Consider the following 8,842-nt stretch of genomic DNA (forward strand, 5'->3'; position numbering starts at 1 on the left):
AGCTTCCTTAACAAAGGTAAATCTTCATCTTTTTTTACATATATATATTTTATTGATTATGCTACTACAGTTGTCCCATTTTTTCTCCCCTTTACTCCCCTCCACCCTGTACCCCCTCCCACCAGCGTTCCACCAACCCCCCTTAGTTCATGTCCATGGGTCATACATATACGTTCTTTGGCTTCTCCATTTCCTAAACTATTTTTAACATCCCCCTGTCCACTTTGTATGTATCATTTATGCTTCTCATTCCCTCTACCTTTTCCTCCATTCTCCCCCATCCCCTATGATCTCCATTTCTGTGATTCTGTTTCTGTTCTAGTTGTTTGCCTAGTTTGTTTCTGTTTTTGTTTTTTTAGGTTCAGTTGTTGATAGCTGTGGGTTTGTTGTCATTTCACTGTTCACAGTTTTTGATCTTCTTCTCTTTCTTAGATAAGTCCCTTCAACATTCCATATAACAAGGGCTTGGTGATGATGACCTCCTTTATCTTGACCTTGTCTGGGAAGCATTTTATCTGCCCTTCCACTCTAAACCATAGCTTTGCTGGGTAGCGTAATCTCGGATGTAGGTCCTTGTCTTTCATGACTTGGAATACTTCTTTCCAGCCCCTTCATGCCTGCAAGGTTTCTCTTGAGAAATCAGCTGATAGTCTTATGGGAACTCCTTTATAGGTAACTGTCTCCTTTTCTCTTGATGCTTTTAAGATTCTCTCCTTATCTTTAATCTTGGGTAATGTAATTATGATGTGCCTTGGTGTGCGCTTCCTTGGGTCCAACTTCTTTGGGACTCTCTGAGCATCCTGGATCACCTGGAAGTCTATTTCCTTTGCCAGATTGGGGAAGTTCTCCTTCATTGTTGTTTCAAATGAGTTTTCAATTTCTTGCTCTTCCTCTTCTCCTTCTGGCACCCCTAGGATTTGGATGTTGGAATGTTTAAAGTTGTCCCAGAAGTTCCTAAGCCTCTCCTCATTTTTCTGAATTCTTGTTTCTTCATGCTGTTCTGGTTGAGTGTGTATCTCTTCCTTCTGCTCCAAAGTGTTGATTCGAGTCCCGGTTTCCTTCCCTTTACTGTTGGTTCCCTGTATATTTTTCTTTATTTCACGTTGCATAGCTTTCACTTTTCCTCCATTTTGTGACCATACTCAATCATTTCTGTGAGCATCCTAATTACCAGTGTTTTGAACTGTGCATTTGATATATTGGCTATCTCTTTGTTGCTTCGTTCTTTTTTTGGAGCTTTGATCTGTTCTATCATGTTGGCCATATTTCCTTGTCTCAGGTGTGTGTTAAGTTGTAAGTGGCGGAGCCTTAGGTATTTGCCAGAGTGGGGTAACCCAGGTCCCTGTGTTGTTACACCATATGTGGAAGGGGTGTCTGAGAGGGATTAATGCTGCTTGCTTGGGTCTTGGTGGGCTTTCATTCACTTCCCCCACTCCCCACAAGCAAATTGGGTCCTTCTGGTGCTGATTCTGCGTTTGTGCATGCTCTAGGACTCTGTGGGTCTCTCCTACAAACTCTCCTGTGAGGCTGGGAGTTTTGGAAAATAGGAATTTCTTTAAGGGGAACACATTGATGTGTGCAAGTGTTCTCACCAAACCATCTTCCTTCTTCCCTCACTCTCTCTTTCCTTTACTCCTTTCCTTTTCCTTTCTTCTTTCTTTCTTTCTTTCTTTCTTTCTTTCTTTCTTTCTTTCTCTCTCTCTGTCTTTTATTTCTTTTTCTTTTCCTTCCTTTTATCCTTCCACTCTTACTCCTCCTTATCATTCTTCTTCTCTCTCTCTCTCTCTCTCAATTAGCAAAAATGATTTGAGAATCTGGTATGAACCAGAACAAAGACCATGAGATAAATAGTTCTACATATATTCTTCTGTTGATGAACTTCCCAGGTTTCAAAATCATGGTGGAACACCGTGATATGCATTGAAGAAAGACAACTGGAAAGTAACTCACTGCCCTGTGGTTCTTGGGTGCTGGGCTCAGAACACCCTGTTTTTAGCCAGGCTTTTGGAGCCCCTGCTCCCTAAAGAGAGAAAAAGGGTCAATCAAGGACCTGGGCTTGAAGGTTCAAAACTTGGCCCTTATGACTTGCCACAATATCAGTTGTCCTTTGATCACTATCGAGCTTGCACACATACTGAGTTGCTGAACTCTCTACTCTCAGCCAGATTCCTGCTGTCCCACAACCCCAGCCCTGTACCTCTTCCCTGAGAGCACATCCCCCTACACACACTGTGCGGTGGTCTGGATGGCTAGCCTCCTCAGCCTGGTCTTCCCTGTTCCCACTGGTGGGACCACACCAGACCGTGCCCATGGATGGACTCCATTAGCTCTCTGCTCTTCACAGAGGGATTCAACAGTGAACTGACTTCCTGTAAATACCTGGTTCACTGTTTACCTTGCTTAGTTGTACCTCGTAGCTATTCCAAGATCAATACAGGTGCTCCAACTGTGAGTACTTTTTTTTGGATTTAATAAACTTTTATTCTTCAAAATGTACAGCTGGTGGAACCTTCACCAGCATCTGGGACATCCCCATCTTTGGTGTTTCTGGTGTAAATTCCTTGAGCTCTGTGCTTTGAAACTAATTTAATAAGTCCCTTACTAAGGAGCTCCTGAAGGGCTGCCCAGCTAAGGAACCACAGATCTTCAGTTGCTCAGAGACAAGAGTTGGGGTTATAAGCCTGTAGTTGGGAACTTCCTTACAGAGTTTGTAATATGTTGCTTTGTCAAATAAGACCAGGTTATTGAGCTTGTCCCAAACTTTGCCTTTGGACCACTTTTTCTTTTTGGACTTGTGCTCAGATTTGTTCACTGGGTCTTTGTCTTTCTTGGACAACTTTCCAGCATTTTTCTTCTTCTTGTCATCTTTGGGCAGCATAGCAAAACATGAAAAGCAGCTGCTACCACTGCTGCCTCAATAAGATGTTGGACAAAAAGGAAACTGTTGACTTTAAACCCTTGTTTTCCTCCAAATGTGATGGCAGTGTTTCCTCATTGATGGCTCAGCAACTTTTACTTGCAGTCATTTAAGAAAATTGCTTTATCTAATATGAACTGGAAACCCAGTGAACTAATCCTGTAAGCTTTGGGTCCCCTTCCTCACAGGAATGCCATAGAAGGATTCACTGGAGATGATGACCATTGAGGCTACATGTAGTAAGGATGTACTGTGTTTATTTTGTGCTCACAGAGCAGTCTAAAGTTATATTACTTTTATTCCTATTGTTACTAAATGTAAGTGGAGTGTGAAGCACACATACTCTTGACAGGTGTTTGAGATAATTAGTAGTTGAACATCTCTGTGAGAAGGAATAGCAGTCTCTTTTGTCTTATAACTCTTTTGTAAAGTTATGAAAATAATTTTAAATACTATCTTCTGAGACAATTATGTCTTCAGAGGAAATTGTTCAAATGTTCTTGAAAGTCTTCACTTTATTCTTCTGCCTTGCCTTTCAAAGTGATAGCTACTCTTGTGTGAGTTAAGTGTGTCAGAAAGCAATTTGGCTGATTTCTTCTGTAAAGGTATAGAGGACAGAGCTGAAGCCTATCATACTAAATATTAAAATTATAAATAGTTCCCACAGCAGATTAAGTAAACTAAATCTTTAAAAATGTCAGAACACAATAGAGTATTTTCTTATAAGCTGGTGATGACAGAGGTAAAGGAAACATAAAGAATCTTGAAGGTTTTCAAATTTAGCTAATGGGATTTCATTGGTTGACATTTTCACTAATATATACTGAAGCAGACTGGGTAACATTTTAGTGAAAAATCAGAATTACCAGCTAACATCCATACCAGCTATGTGACCTTGCTGGGTAACTTAACTTTTCAGAGCTTTAGTTTTCTCAACTACAAAAAGGGATCATTGTTGTTCGCATTTAATTCTCTTAAAAAAGTTATTACTGTTTAGTATGGAGCATAATATATAGTGCTCAATAAATGTTACCTAAAGAAGCAAATTAGCTTCAGGTTCCTTTTTGTAATATGCATGTGGTAACTAACCTCTCTGTAAATATCATCAATGGTCCCCACCTCCTTATAGTCATGCCATTGTGAGTCTCCTTCCTCCCAGATTGTACTAGAGTTAGTCTGTGTGACCAACCGAACATGCCAGAAGTCAAGGTGTGCCACTTCTGAGATTAGGCTATAAAAGTCTGTGGCTTCCACCATCTTGGACTCTCCTTGTTGTGGGGGAGACATTCAGGCTGCTGACAGTTACATCTACTTGGCAAGGAATTAAGGTATCCAGCTGGTGAGTAACTGGAACCTACCAACAAACACGCAAATGAGCCTGGAAGTGGATTCTTCAGCCCCAGATAAAGGCAGTTGTGGATGACAGCTTAACTGCAGCCTCATAAGAAATTTGGTACCAGATTCCTCAGCACCTAAAATAGTGGTGCATCCTATAGTTAATGGCATCTTAGATTTGAAGAAATATTCTAGTTTCCATAAGTCACATCATAATTATGCAATCAATTTTTTTTTCTTCCTTCTGAACCACACTTCCTAAACTGCCACGATCTTTATCTTTGGAATAAATGACTGAATATCTGAAACAAAGATGCATGGGCACATTTGCCATCTAGAGGGATTTCAACAATTATTGTCCAACTGTGATATTAACTTATCTCTGTGCAATTTTTTGCATTGAAGGTGCTACTAGAGATGCTGATAGTGGTTAAGAGTGGCTGGCAACTTTAAACCTATGAAAGTGTTCTTGGCAGACACACAGAGAAATGCTGTTTATTGCGAACCACCTGGATGTACAGGGACCTTATTCCTGTGCATTATAAATCTCATCTACAAATCACTGGATACGTTGGTCCCCCAAATCATGGGATAACATGCAACCAGTGTTGAAAGTAGTGAGAGGTGAGAGGGAGGAAAGGAGAAAAAGGAATATAAATGAGGTGCTTCAGAATTTCTCCATATTAACAAGAGGGTAGTTTGTCAGCAGAGGAAATTTGGGTCTCTAGAATTAAACTTTTGTGTGTTTAATTAAAACTAATGCAGATCACTAAGTAGTGCATTTACTAGGTCATCAAAGAACTAATGTATTAATTATAGGGCACAATCTAACAGAGAACTATCATGAACTCCATATTTATTGCATAAGTATTATTTCTGCTTTGTAAATGCTTTGCAGACTCCTCCTTTTCTGTTTTCTTTCAATTACCCTAACACAGTACTTCAGCTATAGTCTTTTGACTTTTGACTAACCCTCCAATCCATGTACCATAATGCTGCCACAAGCTTCTTACACTATCACCTTTACTGCTTTCAAATTTCAACAGATGTTGTGGTCAGCAGAGTAATGTACCCTCTACCCCTGCCCCCCACAGATGTCTACATTCTAATCCCCAGAATCTGTGAAAATGTTACCTTATATGACAAAGGAGAATTCGAGTTGCAGATGGAATTAAAGTTGCTTTGGTCTAATAAGAAAGATTTTTGGTCTTTGTGTCAGTTCCTGGCAGAGAGCTCCTAAAACACTTGTAATACTTTCTGGATTAATAAGGATGATAGCAGCATCTTTTATTGTAACTAGGTGACTCTTGGTGTGTCCCTTGGTAGTAGCATCTGTATAGGAGCTGGTTACTAGAAAGCTTGGAATGTTTGGCTCCATCCCACCAGGCTCTGGGGAGGTAAAGGGACTGGAGATTAAGTTCATTACTAATGTCCACAATCATGCCTACATAATAAAAACCCTTAAATGATGGAATTTGGGAGCTTCTGAGTTGGCAAACACATTCATGTGCTAGGAAGGTGGCATACCCCAACTCCATGGGGACAGAGGTTACAGAGGTTCCTGAACTGAAGACCTTGGCCTATGTACCTCTTCATCTGGCTGTATTTGTATCCTTTATAATAAAATCTAATAGTAAGTATAGCATTTTCCTGAGTTCTGAGAGTCATTCTAGCAGATTATTGAACCTTGGTAAGGGAGGCTGTGGGAATCCCTGACTTTGTAGCCAGTTGGACAGAAGTGAGGCTAACCCAGGGACCTGAAACTTTGCCAGTGGTATCCAAAGTGAGGGCAGTCTTGTGGCATGAACTTTTAAATCTGTGCAGTCTGATGCCAGCGTTGGGTGATTAGTGTCAGGACTGAATTGTAGGATGCCCAGTGGGCACTGGAGAGTTAAGACACTACGTATTTGGAATCCAGAGAAGAAAAAACTTCTCAGTTGCTAATCAACTGACCTTTAAAAAGGTCCTGGATTATCCAGGTGGGCCCAATATAAGTGCATAAAGTCCTTAAAAGTAGAAGAGGGGGGGTGGATGAGGAGGCCAGAGTATTACCACATGAAAAAATTGCTGGCTTTGAGGACAGAGGAAGCAAGCATGAGTCCAGGAGTACGGGTGGCTTCTAAATGCTGCAAATGCTAGAAATAGATTCTCTCTTATATCCTCCAGAAGGAATGTAGTCTTGTGGACTTCTTGATATTAGCCAGTAAAGCTCAGGTAGGACTTAAAACCTATAGAACTATTAAGATAATAAATTTGTCATTTGTTTTATTCTGTGTATTTGTTAACAATTTGTTACAGCAGTAATAGGAAACTAATACAGAAACCATATTAATCTTGGTCTTATGTCGCTGGAGACAGCACCCTACTTCCTCTCTACCCATTCCAAAGCCTACCTACCTTAACACTAAATTGTCTCATGTGTTTTTGTGTTGCTTTTGAGCTAGAGTTAACATTTCTTGATGTATACTTACAATTAATTCTCATATCTACGGATCCTGTATTTGTGAATTCACCTACTTGCTAAAAATTCATGTGTAACACCGCCCCCCATCAAATCATTCACAGACTATGTGCAAGTGACAAAAGAGGAGTTTCCAACACGCATGTTTCCAGTTGAGTTCAAACAAAGCCATACTCTGCTTTCTTGTTTTAGCTTTCACACTGTAAACAAGTATCCTTTAGTGCCATGTGTTTTTTTTATTTTTATTTTTTGCATTTTTGTGTTTTTTTTGTTGATGACTTTGCTATTTTTTTTTAAATTTTTATTGTTTAAGTACAGTTGTCTCCATTTTCCCGCGGCCACATTCCCCTGTCCTATCCACCGCCACCTTCCACACTCAATCCTTCCCCTCTTTGTGTTTGGAAACGCCCTGTCTGGTTGCAGGAACTGTAACCTTGCCGACAGGCTGGAGGGCCCCAAGGCTGGAAATAATCAGGAGGCCTTGGAGAAACAGGCCCCTGAGGAGACACAGCCTGTCCCACCCCGGCAGGGACATCGCTCCTCCCTCTCTGCTTTGCCTTGTGAGGTCCTTGTCAATGACAGGTAAGACCCCTCGAGGGAGGGGTGACCTAAGCCAGGCATTGACTGGTATAGGCAGCAGACAAGAAATTGGGGGACACAGAGAAAGGGCTAAAGGCCTGCACCTCTCAGCTTGGCTTGGACATGGCCAGAGTCCTCATTATAGCTGAAAAATAGTCTCCTTATCTCTTGGTGGTTTCCTCCCCCTGCCTGTCTCAGGCTTGAAACAGTGCAGGAATCAACCCTAAATCAGATCTGGTGGTTCCGGGGGAAATCAGGTCTGAAAGTAAATTCTTTGAGGTGTGCTTTGTTCTTTCCTCAAAGCTCTGGCCAGCTCATGCTGAGAAGGACATTTAAATTATTTACACCCCTTAACCTATATCTTTAGGTGCCTTTATGTCTATATTGCCCTTATCTTTAATCTCTCTTGTTGATACTAGTCTACTCTTGGACCCATGTAAATCAGTGTATTCCCCTCACTTGTCTTCTTAAAAGCATCATACATTCTCTGTGAAACTTAACATACTAATGTAAGAGATAATATATGCATTCCTATTACCTAGCCCCACTGATAAGATTTTCAGTAAAAGCCTTGGAACTAAGAGCGACAGGGCCTTCTCCATTAGAAGGATGTGCCACGCCTTTTTCACTAAGAGGGAAGCGTCTCTTCTCCCCGCAAACAGAGAAGTGTTTGCTACGATTTATGTTTATTCCCCTCATCGGTGACAGCCCTGGGATGGGCTCTGTGGGATTCAGAGCCCTGCTCCCAGCTCAGCTGGCCCAGGCCGGTTTCCCTCAGATTTAGGGAGTGCCGCACTCCCTGAGGTGCGCTCCCCCGCTTCATCTCCACCCCCGTCCCCCAGCGCCCGCAGCTGTTGCTGCCCAGGCCGGAAAGAGCAGCGACCCCTGCAGCGCTCCCGGGCGGCTGCACATCCTGTCTAGCCGCTGGGCAGTGCAACACCTTCAGCTTTGTCCATGGGTCCTTTATACATGTTCCTTGATGATCCTTCCCTTTTTTTCCCCTGTAATATCCCTCTCCCACTTCCTTTCTGGTTACTGTCAGTTTGTTTTTTATTTCAATGTTGCTGGTTATATTTTGCTTGCTTGTTTGTTTTGTTGATTAGGTTCCACTTATAGGTGAGATCATATGGTATTTGTCTTTCGCCCCCTGGCTTATTTTGCTTAGCATAATGCTCTCCAGTTCCACCCATGCTGCCATGAAGGGTAGTAGCTCTTTCTTTCTTTGTGCTGTGTAGTATGCGTATGCGTAGTATGCATAGTACTGTGTAAATGTACCACAGTATCTTGATCTGTTCATTTACTGGTGGGCACTTAGGTTGCTTCCCATACTTGGCTATTGTAAATTCTGCTGCTATGAACATTGAGGTGCACAGTTTCTTTTGAAGTGGTGTTTCAGGATTCTTAGGGGATAATCCCAGCAGTGGAATTACCAGGTCAAAAGGCAGTTCCATTTTTTAGGTTTTTGAGGAAATTCCAGACTCTTTTCCACAGTAGCTGCACCAGTCTGCATTCCCACCAACAGTGTACTAGGATTCCTCTTTCTCCACAAC

At 41.7% G+C, this 8,842-nt stretch overlaps 1 pseudogene; it reads right to left on the reverse strand.

The window, feature by feature from the left end:
* Window positions 1-2,486: 2,486 nt before the first annotated feature.
* Window positions 2,487-2,878, reverse strand: LOC129081722 (40S ribosomal protein S25-like; annotated as a pseudogene).
* Window positions 2,879-8,842: the final 5,964 nt, after the last annotated feature.

The sequence above is a fragment of the Pteronotus mesoamericanus genome, unplaced genomic scaffold (assembly GCF_021234165.1).
Source record: "Pteronotus mesoamericanus isolate MK-2021 breed Mesoamerican mustached bat unplaced genomic scaffold, CSHL_Meso_final scaffold_118, whole genome shotgun sequence".
Lineage (NCBI taxonomy): Eukaryota > Metazoa > Chordata > Mammalia > Chiroptera > Mormoopidae > Pteronotus > Pteronotus mesoamericanus.